Source organism: Hyperolius riggenbachi, chromosome 12, assembly GCF_040937935.1.
Source record: "Hyperolius riggenbachi isolate aHypRig1 chromosome 12, aHypRig1.pri, whole genome shotgun sequence".
Classification (NCBI taxonomy): Eukaryota; Metazoa; Chordata; class Amphibia; order Anura; family Hyperoliidae; genus Hyperolius; species Hyperolius riggenbachi.
Genome location: NC_090657.1, coordinates 142,008,848 through 142,026,535, shown reverse-complemented (window position 1 = coordinate 142,026,535; position 17,688 = coordinate 142,008,848). Strand labels below are relative to the sequence as shown.

Here is a 17,688-nt window from a genome sequence, read left to right as displayed (position 1 = left end):
GATGGGTACCTATTTGCTCTTGGATCATCTTTCCATACTATGTTATTATATAAATGTTAACTATGCAATTTATACAAACATAAATTGGGCATAGGCATGGATCTGGTGGTTATTGAGCTCTGGGCATTACTCGTGTTATCTTTTTAGACAATGTATTTGACCTGATGAAGTGGACTTAGTCCTACGAAATGTGTTGTCTGAAGTGCAGTAAACCGTTTTTTTTTTTTTTACCATTAAAGGTGATCATCATTTGATGGAAAGCCTACACTTATCTTACTCATCTTATTGATTTTATTTATTTTAATGGTTTCGTCTCACCTGGGCGCCTCTTCCCTCTCCCCATCACATGCATATATATGAGTATACATGTTGTCAGTGCCAAAGACTACTGCTATCACTGACAAAGTCTATACTGAAAACTGCTGTGACATCATAGATGCACCAAAAACAAAGCTCCGATTTTCAAAAGCCACCACCATCGGATTTACCACTTCATATTTATTTCAGCAGGATAAAATAATGTCTAAGCGAATCATTAGCTAGGACTTATTATACTCAATCTAGCAGGAAGAAAAGCAATAGAGTAATTGCAGGGTTATAACCACACAGGTTAGACCTATGTAATCGATACATAAAGTTGACATTAACTGCACCATTTCAATGCATGCTTGTTTTCTTTCATTTTGAATGGGTTAATGTAGCAAAGAATTTTTTTCTATTTTTTGTAAGACCGCTAAGTAATTATGTGGAAATCTTAGTCCCAATCACTGAGCAGGATGGGGGGGCCGCGCGAGAGAGAGGATTCCTGGGGAGAAGTCATTGTGTTGGAAACGGCATGGTGCATCGGCTCTCTGCAGAAAGACAGCCCTGCACTCTCTTCATTACAATAAATACACCTCATTTTACCTGCGGGGGATCCAGCCCCAACACCTCCCTCTCCTGCAGCACACATCCAGGAGGTGTACGGGGAGCGCAGAACAGAATCTGCAGGCCTTTAACTATTCAGGGCCCTTTGACAAAGTGTTCACGCACATCACATGCATACAAGTCTTTTTAATAAAGATGTAAGTAGATGCACGCCTAAAATATGTACATACCAATACATCCGCATACATATTAATACATGCCTACATATAAATATATACACCTATCCGTAAATGGCCGCTGACAGCTTCATATAAAATATTAAGCTGTCTCTCGCCCCGGTTTTTCTGGCCTCTGTGGATAGGAGCAGCCGAGTGCTGGGTGCTCTGCATTGCATAGTGACAGAGTGTAGCTCTGCAAAAGTAGCACCGCTCCCCCTTCAATAAGCGTGAAGTGTAAATTGGTACACTGGGTTTGCATACATTGACAAGGAGTATAAATACAAGCGAGACTGCAAGGCGCATCTTTAAATATTCAGAGCTTGAAAAAGGAACAATTGCAGGGACAGAATATAGCACAAGTGATGGTGGGGTAAGGAAAAAGAGAGAGAAGAGAGACGCACAACACGACAACAGGGCAAGAAAAGAGCAGAGGTATCCCGAGACAGCAGACGCTCTTTGCCCAAGCCTGGTATTTGAAATAGTTTTTAAATAAATGCTCATATCTCTGCCAGACATTCCCCTTTACAACCTTGCCTTGGGGTGAGGAAATCAATTGGTTATGATGGATTTTCCCGGCCAATTACAATAATCTTCAACCCTCCTACCTTTTAAAAAAAAACTGGCCCCAAAGAGGTTTCCTCTACTCCCCTCCCACATACATGTTTGACCAATGTGAACCTGCACGCTCATGGAGAGATCTTTATTTAGCAGGAAGGTCCAGTACAGAGCTGCAACACTGGCACCTCAAAATTATTAATTCAAGATTCATTTTTTTCATACAAACAGAAGGTCTTTGGCCAATTTTCAGATGCCAGTGCTCAGCTATATTACCGGAGCACTGGATATCAATTTTACAGGGCACTAGGGTTAGAGGTTAATGTTAGGCATTCTTTTAGAATGGTTAATATTAGGGAATGGTAAAAATGTAGCACAAGAGGAGAAGTATATGCATGGTATACTTGTATATGGTGCACATAAACACTGTACACTTACCCATATGTTGTACAAACACACACACACCCATACCTTGTACACATATGCACTGTGCACACACAGAATACTTTGGCATGTGCTATAGCCTAGAGTGACCAGACGTCCCGGATTGCCCGGGACACGTCCCGGATTCGGGGTCCGCTGTCCCAGGCTTAATGAGGTCCCGGGAAACGTCCCGCTTTCAGCAGCGGGACGTCCCGGCCTCGGGACTCTGGCCACTCTCTCCTCAATGAACTGGCAGTGGCGTCTATAGACGCCGTGCCAGTTCATTGCCTGCAGCCCCGCTCCAGCCTCCTCTTCCGGTGTCTGTTTCCGACACCGGCAGGTGAGCAGGGCTACGGCAAGATGGCTGCCGAAGCCCTGTACTGGAGACCTATTTGTGTCTCCAGTACAGGGCTTCGGGCGCCATCTTGCCGTAGCCCTGTCAGCGCGGGAGAGAAGAGCAGGAGGAACAAGACGGTCCCGGGACGGAGCAGCGCGCCAGAGGCCGGACACTTCTGCCAGGTGAGTAAATGCTTTCTTTTCCAGGTGAAATGTTTGCCCGCATTAGGTTTCTTTTCCAGGTGAAATGTTTGCCCGCATTGTTTCTTTTCTAGCGAAATGTTTGCCCGCATTGCGTTTCTTTTCTAGCGAAATGTTTGCCCGCATTGTTTCTTTTCTAGCGAAATGTTTGCCCGCATTGTTTATTTTCTGGTGAAATGTTTGCCCGCATTGTTTCTTTCCTAGCGAAATGTTTGCCCGCATTGCGTTTCTTTTCTAGCGAAATGTTTGCCCGCATTGTTTCTTTTCTAGCGAAATGTTTGCCCGCATTGTTTCTTTTCTGGTGAAATGTTTGCCCGCATTGTTTCTTTTCTAGCGAAATGTTTGCACGCATTGCGTTTCTTTTCTGGTGAAATGTTTGCCCGCATTGTTTCTTTTCTAGCGAAATGTTTGCCCGCATTGTTTCTTTTCTGGTGAAATGTTTGCCCGCATTGTTTCTTTTCTAGCGAAATGTTTGCCCGCATTGTTTCTTTTCTGGTGAAATGTTTGCCCGCATTGCGTTTCTTTTCTGGGGAAATGTTTGCCTGCATTGTTTCTTTTCTAACGAAATGTTTGCCCGCATTGTTTCTTTTCTAGCGAAATGTTTGCCCGCATTGCGTTTCTTTTCTGGTGAAATGTTTGCCCGCATTGTTTCTTTTCTAGCGAAATGTTTGCCCGCAGTGCGTTTCTTTTCTAGCGAAATGTTTGCCCGCAGTGCGTTTCTTTTCTAGCGAAATGTTTGCCCGCATTGCGTTTCTTTTCTGGTGAAATGTTTGCCCGCATTGTTTCTTTTCTAGCGAAATGTTTGCCCGCAGTGCGTTTCTTTTCTGGTGAAATGTTTGCCCGCATTGTTTCTTTTCTAGCGAAATGTTTGCCCGCAGTGCGTTTCTTTTCTAGCGAAATGTTTGCCCGCAGTGCGTTTCTTTTCTGGTGAAATGTTTGCCCGCATTGCGTTTATTTTGTACCGACATGTTGCCCGCATTGCGTTTATTTTGTACTGACATGTTGCCCGCATTGCGGTTATTTTGTGCTGACATGTTGCCTATTGCGTTTATTTTCTGGTGTTCGGGGTAACTGTTACTACATTTATTATTTAATGGTCATAGATGGCTATGTTTGCTGCTTTGTGGTTACGGTATACTATTAGCATCACACAGTTTCTGCACACCCATGATGCAAAGTCTCGTTTGTCCACATCATGGCGTAAACACTGCTTTCTTATGCCTCGCTGTTACATCATTACGTTAGCTCCGCCCATACAATGTCATGGCCATGCCCATTTTTCGGCGCGGCGCAACCCCCCCCCCAGTCTTCGCCGCTGCGCGCTCAGTCCTCCCCACTTTTTGACGCGGCGCACACGCGCGCCGCCCCCCCCCCCCCCACGCCCCCCTCCCCGTCCCAGGTTGGACCCACAAAAATATGGTCACTCTATATAGCCACAAGTTGTTCTCTTAGCCAAACACTGTACATTTGTACTGTATACTTATATGATTTATACCTACTCATGCACTATATGCTATCTTGTCTGTTTTTTTCTTAGAGGTAGCCAGACTAGCCCCCACCCGCCCCACTATAGGCAGCCTCATAGACTATAGTACAGGTAGCTAGATTATCCCTCCAATATAGCTACCACCCCCCGGGCATATGTACCAAAAGCACCAAGAGCGAGTGGACGTAACGAGAGTGGGCACTGAAGTGTTAGGTAAGTATCATAGTACTGTTTCATGGAATGCCACATTGTCTTGCTAGATTAATAGTACCCAAAAGCAACCCATAAGGTAGTTTGAAGTGGAAGCTTTCTTTGGGTAAAGTCTACAAACCAAGCAAAGCACCATGCTAGAAACTTGTACATCCTACGCAGGGCAGTTTCTGGGCATAGGCCTTCCAGGAAAAGCTGTCTGCAGTCCACACTACAGTATATTCTAGTAGCCCAGTGTACCTGTGATAAATTCTAGCTTTCGAGGGACATCTGCAGTGTTATCCAGCATTACAGTCTCTCCTGTTTTGTAATTTTTGACTCATGCTTTTTTTTATTTTCCACGGTATGGCACATCTTACTTTCCCCGTCTCCCTCCTATCTCCGCAAAGTGTATGTGTGGGGAAGGTAGCACAGTTTGTGGGAGAGGTAACACAGTTTGTGGTAGAGGTAACAGTTTGTCTTTACCGAGACACCAAATATGGAGGTTAAATTGAAACTGATACTAAGGCTCCATTGCCTGAACTCAAAGCAAAGATATTTGGTGTTTGCATTCCATTATACTGAGTAGTGAAAAGGCTTGCACATTTGGGAGACCAAGCAACCCCTTAGTAAATCACCCATAGGAGGGCAAATACTGCACAACAAGTCTCTGCAGTCGACCTAGACCCAATGGAGAAAGAACAGTCTTTTGAGAATGGGGAGGGACATATTTTGGGCCAGGAAGGAAAACAGACCCCAGTAGAGGTGGGAAAAAAATCTATATCAAAGTAGAACAACCTCCCGAAACAGGGAAAGAGGCCTTCAGCTAGCTATCAGTCAACAACAGACAAATAATGCAGCTTTATCATGTTGCTTTAGGCTGGGAACACACTAAGCACAAACGCTAGCGTTGCGTAAAACGCAGAGTTAATGCGTATAATGTTAAGTGAATGGGACGCATTAAAATACGCATGTGTATGCGTTTTTTAATACGCTTTTTAATATGCTGGTTTTGTTGTATATTTTCAAAAACACATAAAAAACACACATAATGAAAGTCAATGGTGACGCAATGTATTGTGTTTTGTATGCATTTTGCATGCGTTTTTGTAAAAAGAAACAAAAAACTGTTTTCTGATGTATTTCTGCTTCCTGTTGACTTCCTAGTGATTTGCATAAAACGCATATAAAAACACATACAAAACACACAAAAAGGCATGTGTGGGAAGAAAACGCAAACACACAGAAAACAAACATAAAACGCAATAAAAACGCAAAAAAGCACATGACAGAAAACGCGACCTTTCACACACTGCCAAGTGTACATCCAGACTCAGACATTCTGGACACAGTACACACCTTCAACCAGGCACTTCAACTATTAATATTTGCATAACTATTCCCGGTTTGATATTCGCTTCCTGCCTAGCAGGCCACCATCCTATATTTTTTTTCATTATGCTTGAGGAAGGGTCAGTTTTGTACTGTCACACAAAACTATGATTGGATGTATCAAGTCACCTTTGAAAACTGACTTCGTCACGTGGGATTGGATATAGAAGTTGCAGTGTACCTAAAGGATCAATATAATAGTCGTTGTTGTTTGAACATTCTAAGGCAGGCTTTCTCATCTCCCTGGTACCCCAAGAGTTCATTGAGTAATCTGAAGGGGTTCCTTGGCATTTTTCCCCCATCATGGCGGTTGGGGGAAGTATGATAGGGAGCACACTATAATACGTAGACTGTAAAAAGAAGCAATACATTCAGAATAATAATGAGCACATTAATAAAAAGAACTAGAATAAGGAAACATTATAATGAAGGGCACTGTAATAGGGGGTAATGACAAATAACCACCTGCAAAATAAATTCAGCGGTTCCTTGAGAACCAAAAATCACTTGCAGGGTTCCTTCAGGGTAAAAAGGTTAAGAAATGCTGGTCTTAGGTGTACACTTTCCCATAATCATTATATTGATGGTGTGGTGATCAGTTTGGTATTATCTTTCTCTGCTAAACCAACCACACATCCATAAATTGAATGAAATTCCCCAAGAATGTTTTTTTTTACATTTTTTTTTATATACAGCTGTATATCTTTCCTCAATTTTTTCATGTTTTGCACAGATTCACAGACCGTTGAGGAAGAATGACCTTGTTTATCTAACTGAGGTAGGATTCACACTTGTTTGTTTCCGTGTGCATTTTCCTGTAGAGGAAAATTTAATTAAATTGAGAACTGATGTTGATGAATGGGCTAGTTTACACTTGATTTGCACATGCAAAGTGGTGGCAATTTTAAGACAAGGGAGTATGGAATATTTCAGGTGGATAGTCAGGATCTTCTTCTATATGCAGGCAGATGGAAATACCAGTGATGATAGAGGGAGAGCTTTGAGCTGTTGTGTTTCTGGCCACAGACCTTCTAGGCAAAGGAGTGGAATGCCCTTTAGTGTACAGGGCAAAATAAAGCACCCTCTGCATTCATGCAATTCTGTTTCAGGCAGTCTGCAATTCAGAGCACAGTATATTCCAGGGGGTCCCCATAATGTATTCAATCTTTTCAGAGTCCACTTTAATGTATTACAGCATTCTGGTTGGGTATATCTGAAATGGCCTCAGCCAGATTTCAGTGCAGGGTGAAACCCAAAGACTGTGCTGCAGACAAATTCCTCCTGGGTGGCGTTAATGCTATTCTCCCTCTGAGTTGTCCCAACTTGGGGGGAATACGTTACTTGCGCACAGGCTATTGCTGATGGCCGAATTGCCTTTTTTTCTGATTTGAGCTCCAGCTATCACGCCCAAATTAGTCTCTGAGCGCTGCTATAGCCCTAATTTTCATTACGGACTATTGGTGGCGCCCAAAGCGGTGCACCGATATTAGCTCATTCGTTCTGGTTTCCCCATAGTGTAATCCTTGGCTGATGCTACGGTAGTTCCTGCAGGGTGGGGGGGGGGGGGGGGGGGGGGTGGTAGGTGGGTGTGTGTAGGGGGGTTATATGTTGCCTTGCCTGGTGCAACAAATAGGTCAGAAATGTCCCTGAACTCCGTATTCAGTTAAAGACCGCAGAATGTAAACTAATAATACAGGTACAGAAAATAGAAAAAGAGTCTGAATAGAGAAAAAGATAAGGGTATTTGTTACGTAACAAGAACGAATATGAAGAGGAAACGGAATGAATGGTAAACAGCAAAGGACAGCATAGTGTGTAGCTACATTACATTGCACATCAAACAGTGACAGGGGCAGAACACAAGAGAGGGGCCAGGACACAAAAAGCATAATATATAGCAATACAGGCAATAGGACAACAACAAAGAGTGCACCACAACCTGGGGTACAGGAATAGCAAGCAGCAAAAGTCAGCATAGTAAACAACACGGCACAAGGCACAACAGGAGACTGGATGAAGGGGAAGAAACACAGAACATAACAAAAAAAGCACAGCAAAATAATAATATATTAAGTGAGAGAAGGGAGAAGACATAGTGAGAAAGGCTACAGTCCAATAAGAGGAGGGGGCAGAACACAGTAAATGACAGCATAGGCAATTTTACCATAGGGACAGACAGAATATAGCAATAGCCCGAAGGAGGCAACAGGAAAGAAAGTGTATAACTGAGAACCTAGTGTTCCAGCACAAACAATAAAGACTGATACATTGCATAGCAGAAAACAGGCCAGGAAATAGAAAGCATACTGTATGGAGTGCTAAAACAATAGAAAATATAGAACAAGGTGTCCAATCAAGTATTACTACATCTTTTTTCTACAACTGTCAGTTTGCTTTTATTTCCTGTACACTTAAAGAGACTCCGTAACAAAAATTGCATCCTGTTTTTTATCATACTACAAGTTCCAAAAGCTATTCTAATGTGTTCTGGCTAACTGCAGCACTTTATACTATCACTGTCTCTGTAATAAATCAACTTATCTCTCTCTTGTCAGACTTGTCAGCCTGTGTCTGGAAGGCTGCCAAGTTCTTCAGTGTTGTGGTTCTGTGATGCATCTCCCCCCTCCAGGCCCCTCTCTGCACACTGCCTGTGTATTATTTAGATTAGGGCAGCTTCTCTCTTCTCTCTTATCGTTTACAAGCTGGATAAATCGTCCTCTGAGCTGGCTGGGCTTTCACTTAGTGAGGAATTACAAACAAGGGCAAAGCTGTTTGCAGCAAGAAAAGACCAGCCTGAAACTTCAGTGCATGAGAGATGCAGGGAGAAAGAAACACACAAATGATCTCTTGAGATTCAAAAGGAAGGGTGTATACAGCCTGCTTGTGTATGGATGTATTTTCTATGTGTGGACATACTGTACATCAACCTACTTCCTGTTTTGGTGGCCATTTTGTTTGTTTATAAACAAACTTTTTAAAACTGTTTTTAACCACTTTTAATGCGGCGAGGAGCGGCGAAATTCTGACAGAGGGTAATAGGAGATGTCCCCTAACGCACTGGTTTGTTTACTTTTGTGCGATTTTAACAATACAGATTCTCTTTAAAGAGAAACTGTAACCAAGAATTGAACTTCATCCCAATCAGAAGCTGATACCCCCCCCTTTTACATGAGAAATCTATTCCTTTTCACAAACCGATCATCCAGGGGGCTCTGTATGGCTGATTTTATGGAGAAACCCCTCCCACAGGAAACTGTGAGGTCCATGGTCCTGGCAGTTTCCTGACTGTGAACCTCGTTGCATTGTGGGAAATAGCTGTTTACAGCTGTTTCCAACTGCCAAAAAAGCAAGCAGCAGCTACTTCCAGTGACATCACCTGCCAACAGTAAAAATGTCACCATGTGATAAATGTCAGAATGTAAGTCAGGGAGAGGAAAGCTTGTACAATGGGCAAACACTAACTAAATCATTTAGATATAATTATTGTAAAAATGAAGCACTTTTTTAATTGCATTATTTTCACTGGAGTTCCTCTTTAAAGAGGAACTGTAATAAAGGATTGAACTTCATCCCAATCAGTAGCTGATACCCCTTTTCAAATGAGAAATCTTTACCTTTTCTGCAATAGATCATCAGTGGGGTCTGTATGGCTGATATTGTGGTGAAACCCCTCCCACAATGTGATGTCAGAACCTTGGTCCTGACAGTTTCCAGTCTTGGAACCTTGTTGCATTGTGGGAAATAACAGCTGTTTCCAAATGCTAAGCAAGTATCTCCCTCTGTGCATATGTGTATCTATAAAAAAACAAACTTTAGCCCATCGCAATGTTAGGGGGTCTGGTTATAGATAATGGCAGTTGGTGCTGTCTATTTTTTTCATGTCTGCCAGTAGTAAAGGTGATTACCTGCAGGCTGATTGAGGATCAAACAATATGAACAAATTACATGGTGTATATCAATTTCTTGATCGCAACTCTATTTTTTTAACTTCTCATTTTGCAACGTATTGATTTATTTTTTCCCCTTTTCACTAACGGTTTTTTCTTTAAAATTGTGGTTTACAGGTAAACCAATTGAAAGGATGTCATATCTTACAAGATGGATGATGTGATAGATACCCTATTAAACACGGTGTGTTACACAAAGTTAAAGAGAGACTCTAGGCAAAATGTTAATAAAAAATGGGGAAAAGTTATGTTGCACCCCAGTATCAGTACAGATAAATGAAGGTATTGTGTTGTGTTATATGTCTGTAATCTCTTGCGTTTTCCATCAGAACTTGCTGAAAGATGAATACGGACTTAGTCTTGGTGGGATAATGGGAGTAAATTATTCTGATTGTGCCTCTTTCACTAATACAGTACCAGAAAACCTGCAGCAACCTGGGCCTTTTGAAACTACGTTGAACCTCCCCAAATTCACCTTTTTTATTGATTTTAATTCATTTTAGGCAAATTTGGCAAGGTGAATCAGCCAGTGATGTATTGACCAAAATGAAACACTATATACTAACATATCACTTTTTCTTGGTTTGCTATCCCTCTAACTTGTGCACTGGGGGCTCTAGACTGGTGTACAGATTAATCATATGTGTCCTGTAGGTGTACAAGGGAAGTGATCCTTTAAGGCTAAAGGTTAGCTGCATGTCCAAGAATGTGATCAATTTGTCAGGAATGATCAAGGAGATGCTAATACTTATGAGTATTCAGCACCTGTTACAGCTGTATAAATTAGCATACATTTTTGCATCAACTCTCCTTGACCATCCATATAATTGGTATGATCACCGGATGAACCTATAGCAATTTCTAGTTTGATAAGCACACTATGGTCAGTAGAGTAATATAAATATCAGGTCCGTTTTAAAAAAAAAACATCTTTTGGATATGTATCTTACAGTTTGCTATTTTTATTCATATTTATTATTTATTTATAGTAAATGAGAGTCTCTATTCTGCTTGGATGGCTGAATAAAATGAGACCTCCACTTAGAGCTTTAAACGTGTCATGTGATGGCCAAACGATCATTAAAAATAGCTGAGTGTTAGCTGATATGTGTGTTCATATTCAAGCAATATTTCAATGTCCTATTAATAAAATATGATCCACCTAATCAGAAAATCTAAAGCGGATCTACAAAAATAATAATGAACACATTGCCAGAGCTAAATCCTCTATACCTCAAAAATTCTAAAAGGTGTATGAAATAAAAAGTGATAGCTATACCTAATCTTTAAAGTAAAAGCTATGATGAGTTCTACTCTGCCTTCTGGGTCCCTGCACTGCAGGAGCTGCATCTTGTCCCTGCTTGATTCAGCAATCCCTGCAGTGCTGATTTGGAAAGGTGTGTCCTGAACATGTGCATGTAAAAAAGGTGCCTGCTTGATTCGGCTTGACATGTGCATGTAAAAAAGGCACCGGTGAAAAAGGGTGCTGGATAAAGCCACTAGTATAATATTGGTAAAATCCCCTATATTCTACTAGGTAATACCAATAGTAAAATAAATCTGTAATCTTCACCAATCTTTTACTATGACCTAACCTAACCCTATTCTCACACAGAGCTCTCCCTCTGCCGATGCCTACCTCTAACTCCCCTAAAAGTGCCTAACCGAAACCCTCTCCCATTGTACCTAACCTTAATCCTTCATGGTGGTGCCTAACCTTAACCCCCTCCCCTTGTGGTGCCTAGCCTTATACGCTCATGGTGGTGCCTAAAATTAACACCCCTCCCCCGGTGGTTCCTAGCTAAACCTCTGCCTGGTGGTACCTTATCTTAACCCACCAACCCCCCATGCCTAACCCTAGCAGTTGTGGGTGCCGTCCACTATTCTAACAGTGGCTAAAATACAAGTGCACCCTCCCAAATGATAATAGCTACATTTCACTTTAGTGTTAATTGCCACGTTTAGCACTCTGGGCCTGCTATTAATTGGCGCCCATCCCCCTTTTTTTCTGCTGACAGATGCTAATCACAGAAATTAACATTCATATCTGTGTGGCGCTGCCCTAAAGTTTTCACCTGATTCAGCCCTGGACTGCCAGAGTTCTGATGCTTTACGGGCAGTCTCATCCCGTTTTGCACGTGGCCACTTCTTTTCCTTAGCTTATAATAACTGAGCGGATTCTGGCTGGAAAAGATTTAAGGTACACACCCACACTAGATAAAAGATGGTGAATAACAACAGTCTGCAGCGATTATCATTTGGTCATCGATTGTGTGTACAACAGCCACCCAACATCGCTTATCTGTCGTGTTGGATCCTTCATGACCCTCGACACTTGAGATACCCCGATCACATTGTTTTTGTCCTTACCATAACCACCCTACCAGGAAGGCCACTCCATTGTGCTCTGCTTGTTGTCCCTTTACCCATCTCCTAGCAATGCGCCCAAGGGTGTAACTAGAGGGGAGCACCCCCAGCAATAGCCCCCACTTCTAACCTTCCCTTTCTCTGGTACAGGGGACAATACTTCAGTACAGGTGTTTATGTGGCTAGACTTATGTGTGTGAAGTTATTGATGGCCACACTTGTTATATGATCCTTGTGAGATCATAGGCCCAGGATCCTTGTGAGATCACAGGCGTGAAGGGCACTAAGGGGAAGGAAGGGGTGTGAACATTGACAGGGCCCTATCAATTTTCACTGGGGGGGGCACATTAATTTTCTGCCACTGAATGCGCCCTAAATTGTTGTCCAAGGGATCATTTTCCGATCCCTGCCTATTGACAATTATGGTGTTTGTGTACTCCGCTTCAGTTCTTTATTCAACTAGAGCCTCTTCTGTAAAATTGTGCATACATTCTACTGTCAGCTGGCATGATGTAATTGTAAAAAGTGTCCATCTGCATGTAATTTAGGTGTAAAGAATTAAAGCCATGTATTTGACTTCTTTAACTTGACCTCCAGGTAGAGACCTAAATTCATGATCTTGTAGCTTATCAATCAAAATGCCCAAGTGATTCCCTTTTTGTGTTGAATAAAGCTTTTACAGCTAAAAAATACTTTCAAATGTTGGTCGTAAGGTTTCTTTCATGCGGGAGGCTGAGCTGCATGCTTGTCAGGCAATTCAGCCTCCCAACTGTTGGCCATGAGAACCTGCGCCAAGAGCTGCCCCGTTACAAACAACACATCACCTGCCCCACCAGGAACCAGAACACCCTGGACCACTGTTACACTGTCCTCAGAGACGCGTACAAGGCCATTAGCCGAGCTGCCTTGGGCAGCTCTGATCACTACCTAATACACATGATCCCCACCTACAGAAGACACCTTGAAACCACAAAGCCGCTAATCAAGCCTGTGAAGAAGTGGACAGACGATGCGAAGGAGCAACTCCAGGCCTGCTTCGACAGAACCGACTGGTCAGTCCTGGAAGCTCCCTGCCTGGAGGAATGGTCAGAGAATGTCACCTCCTACATTAGATTCTGCGAGGAGACATGCATCCCAGCGACAACCATCAAGGTCTTTCCGAACAACAAGCCCTGGTTCAACGGAAGGCTCCGCAGGCAAAAGGAGGAAGCCCACAAATCTGGACCACCGGAGAGTTTCAGGGAAGCCAGGAACACCTTGAAAAGAGAATTGAAGGTGGCAAAGAGAGACTACTCCAACAAGCTGAGTCGCAACCTCCAGTCCAACAATGTCCGGGAGGTCTGGAAAGGCCTAAGGGCAGCCACCAACTTCAAGCCTCCTTCTCAACACATACTTCCGAGCACTGCACTAGCTTAGGATCTCAACAAATTCTATTGCAGGTTCGAGGCTCAACCCACCCACCCGGCGGATCAAACGACCACATCCTCACCCAAGCATCCACCCCCCTCCTCTCCTCCACACGCTGGTCACACTCCCTCAACACAGCTAATAGTCCAGGAGACCGATGTGTTGCGGCAGCTCCGGAAGCTAAACACTAGGAAGGCCTCAGGCCCAGATGGCATATCCCCATCCTGTCTAAAAACATGTGCGGGACAGTTAGCCCCGGTCCTCACTTCCATCTTCAACAGATCCCTGGAGCTGAGAAAAGTCCCCTCCTGCTTCAAAAAAGCCGACATCATCCCGGTCCCCAAGAAGCCAGGAGTCACGGACCTAAACAACTTTAGACCCGTCGCCCTAACCCCGATTATCATGAAGACCTTCGAGATACTGGTCCTCTCCTACCTGAAGCTTCACACTGCCACCCTGTTGGATCCTCTACAATTTGCATACAGGGCAAACCGGTCTGTGGAGGACGCCATTAACATCTGCCTTGCACATATCACTGAACACTTGGATAAACCAAAGACCTACGCAAGGATCCTCCTCCTGGACTTCAGTTCTGCGTTCAATACCATCTGCCCAAACATTCTGTTCGACAACCTGGAACGGCTCGGTGTTGACCCAAACCTTTGCACCTGGATCAAGGACTTCCTTACGAACAGGACACAGCTAGTGAGACTCGGAGGCTGCTCCTCCAGTGTAAGGACCACAAACACAGGCGCCCCGCAAGGATGCGTACTGTCTTCGATGCTCTTCTCCCTGTATACAAACAGCTGCACCTCCTCCACGGATACCGTCAAGGTCATTAAGTTTGCGGATGACACCACCATCGTAGGACTCATGGGTGATAAAGCGGAGCTGGAATATCACAGCGAGATCAAGTGGATTCTCAGATGGTGCTCAGGCAACAAACTCGTACTAAACACAGCAAAAACGGTGGAACTGATAGTGAACTTCAGAAGGAACGCTCCACCACCCAGCCCGGTCATCCTTGATGGCACCGAAGTCACCAGGGTACATAGTGCGCGGTTCCTAGGCACCACCATCACGGAGAACTTGAGATGGGACGTAAATACCTCTACTACCCAAAAGAAGGCCCAGCAGAGACTGTTCTTCCTGAGGCAACTAAGGAAGTTTGGCATGCCCAGGGAGCTACTGACCAGTTTTTATACGGCGACCATCTAATCTGTCATTCGTTCCTCCATCATTGTCTGGTACTCGGGGGCAAATGTAAAGGATAGGCTCAAACTCCAGGGAGGAGTCACGGAGGCAGGACACACTAATGGGAGGATGCAGGTGTTTTTCCAAGCATAGAGTCCCACAAAGTTTTCATGGGGGGGGGGGGGGAGAATGCACTCTAGTTACCTCCCTTGTTATTGTGGGGTAAAGAAAGGTGGCAGCGAAAGAGGAATGATGGCCACTCTAGCTGTGAGAAAGGAGAAGGGGTTTATGATGGACACACTTGTGGGGATTGGCTGCATTTGCTAGGGTGAGGGGTAAGTAGGGTCCCACGATTTGTGGTTGTTTTTCTAACCTTACCAGCAACATTGGCCATTACACCACCACACATTACTAAAGTCATTACTTTCTACACCAATTGCCCTTAAAATGACACGCTTCTCTGTCTGAACAGTTGCCCTAGAGTCTACAGTCACACGGATGGTTGATAATGTTGGATTCACTGCCGATTTGCTGCTTCAGCAAGACAGCCTAGCAATTTCAGTCAGCTGGAGAAAGTGGGGGTTGCAGTGGTATGACACTTAAGTAGTAGTATTAAATACCCTCCAGGCGTGACAGTTCTCAAATGCTCAGTAATTGCACAGTTGATAACTGCGTATAAACCCACAACTCCAAATGTCTGATTAGCATATCCAATTCAGTTGCAAATATGGCCGCCAGAAAATGATCAATTGGCAACTGAAGGGAGGCTGAGGCTGAAACCATGAAAATGTAGCCTTAAACTCTTCTGCCGTTAAACTTGTGCTGTGCCCTGTAGGCACATACATGTTAGTCTGTTACTACAGTGCAAGGTTGTTGGCCAATTATTGATGTTCTCTCCCTTGAGAACGACTTCTCTTCTAAAAGTCAGCTATAAGCTCCCACACTGACTGTCTTATCTCTTGCATGAGCTCCGCTAGCAGTAATGAGCTGAAAGAAAATAGAAGGTTGCCTCTAGGTAGGTTTAAAGCCAACTTTTAGAGGAGAAGAATAAGTTGACTTTGAGCCTACCAGGAGGTTGTCTCATCCTCTCCTTAAGCTCATTGCTACCAGCAGAGCTCATGACTATTTGGTATGAATAGCTACAGCTGACTGGTAACGCTGCACTACTGCAACAAAATAACCACAGACATTGATAACTTTCCATACACTCATTGGTGACTGCTTGTCTTTAAAACAAAATAAAACGTTCCTAGGATCTCATTAAACTGCCCATTACAAATTAGCACTATTATTGTGCCATTCACGGTAATGGAATTTATAACATCCAGAAACTCCATTTGGAACAGCACGCTGCAGAGGTCTAGTGGCAGGTGGCTGAGCGAGACAATGCCCTCATTATGCTTACGTTTGTAGAGATGGAATGGGAGCACTGCATGCGCTCATTTGTACATTCATAATAAAAGAGTGCGAGAGATGTATGCTATTCGGTGTCCCGAGTGAGACAGAATTTTTGAGTGATGCAGTACTTAGAGCAGAAGTTAGCCAACAAAAACTTTGCAACAAGCGTTAGCAAGGCTTCCAGTGGCTCTGTCTACCACCTCCGTCATACCTGCCTTAAAGAGGTCACTTCATACTTGCTTTAAATGTTGTCTTTCAATTAGCAAGAGGAGAAAGCTATTAATGTACATTAGTTCTCACAAGAGCAGTCTTGCAAGCATTACACCAGGGATAGATGCTTAGATAAGCAATGGGAATTAGGCCAGTAATCATTATACCATAATCATAACATCAATGGAAATGGAAGCTCAGTTAATAATGAAATCCATCTATGCATAATCATGTGGTGTCATTGTGTTTAAAGGGGGAGGGGAAAAAATTACTGCATGTACAATATTCATATACACAAATATATGCCAGCGCTTTATAGTATGAATGAATACAACATATGTACAACATATACAATATTGTTTGTTTTTTACATATGTTTTGTTGTTACAGCATTGCATACATTTTTACGAGTAGTTAAACCACTTTAAAAGCATTAAAAATACCCCAAAAAACATAGTTTATACTTTATGTCCAAGTCCAGAGTTGTCCGGAAGGAACTCATTCATCCATGTGTCACCATATTTAACACAGGACTCAACTTACAAACAAATTCATCTTACAATGTACTGGAATGTAACCTGTTTGTATGTAAGGGACTGCATGTATATCATTTTAAAGAGATGGTCTAACGGATACCAATAACTGTGAGTAAACATGTTTGTTTTATGCACAGGAACTGATCAGCTACAGCTTTCGACTGATCTATTTCTATGCTGCTTAAATTTTCATAAAAATTAGAACTAACTGAAAATTATTAGCAACTTGGTGATTATCCCTAATACATTATGTAAACCTTCTGGAACGGCAGAAAACATGACAGGGCAGTGATAGGCAATCATCAGTGGATATGTACTTTCCCAAAGAGAAAACCATCATATCATTTAAGGGCCGAGAGCTTTACAGAAGATTCGCTAGCCTAGAGGTGACTGATGTGATAGAGGGGAAGAGAGAAGTGCACGGTGCACAATGAAGCAACTTCTGACGGGAGAGGTGAAGAGATCAATGCACTCAGGGGATAGTCCCATGCCCTTGATACTACAATCTAACATACCGGATTTCTAGATTCGATCTATATTCTGCCTCAGCAAGGGTCATCTAGTGTGCATACATAACTTTATTCTGGGAATACATGGTACGTTTTTTTGCTAAGAATCGATCCGATAGATGCCTTGATGATAAAATTCTGACATGTCCGACGTTCCACTCGATTAGTTTACGCTCGATTTCTCATAGAAGTGAATGGAAAAATAAAAGAAAGTGGAAGATAAGTGAATCAAACAGAAAATCGAATGGCTCATAGATCGCGCGACGAATCGAACGCGTAAAACGTACCGTGTATTCCCAGAATTACACAAGCATGGATAGGTTCTCCAAATCCCTAGTTATCTACATAAAGACACTATGATCTTGACCTGAAGAAGCAGGTAAAACCCGCAAAATGCATTGTCCTTTTAAAGTGTCCAATAAAACAGTATTTTGATACCCTACTCCCCACTCA

The 17,688-nt window shown here is 43.0% G+C and overlaps 1 protein-coding gene and 1 long non-coding RNA gene across 21 annotated transcripts in view; one reads left to right on the top strand and one right to left on the bottom strand.

Moving 5' to 3' along the window:
• The window catches only part of LOC137541533 (uncharacterized), a 62,856-nt gene extending 52,965 nt beyond the window's left edge, over positions 1-9,891 (top strand). For 6 of the 9 annotated variants that reach the window (XR_011025199.1, XR_011025196.1, XR_011025194.1 and 3 more), the window contains 2 exons: positions 6,401-6,445; positions 9,732-9,891. This is a non-coding gene — a long non-coding RNA (uncharacterized lncRNA). The remainder of the gene's footprint in view (positions 1-6,400; positions 6,446-9,731) is intronic. The other 3 variants (XR_011025198.1, XR_011025197.1, XR_011025195.1) reach the window with 1 other exon arrangement.
• PTPRT (protein tyrosine phosphatase receptor type T) overlaps positions 1-17,688 on the bottom strand; it is an 852,204-nt gene that overhangs the window by 272,842 nt on the left and 561,674 nt on the right. The gene's annotated exons all lie outside the window — the stretch shown is intronic.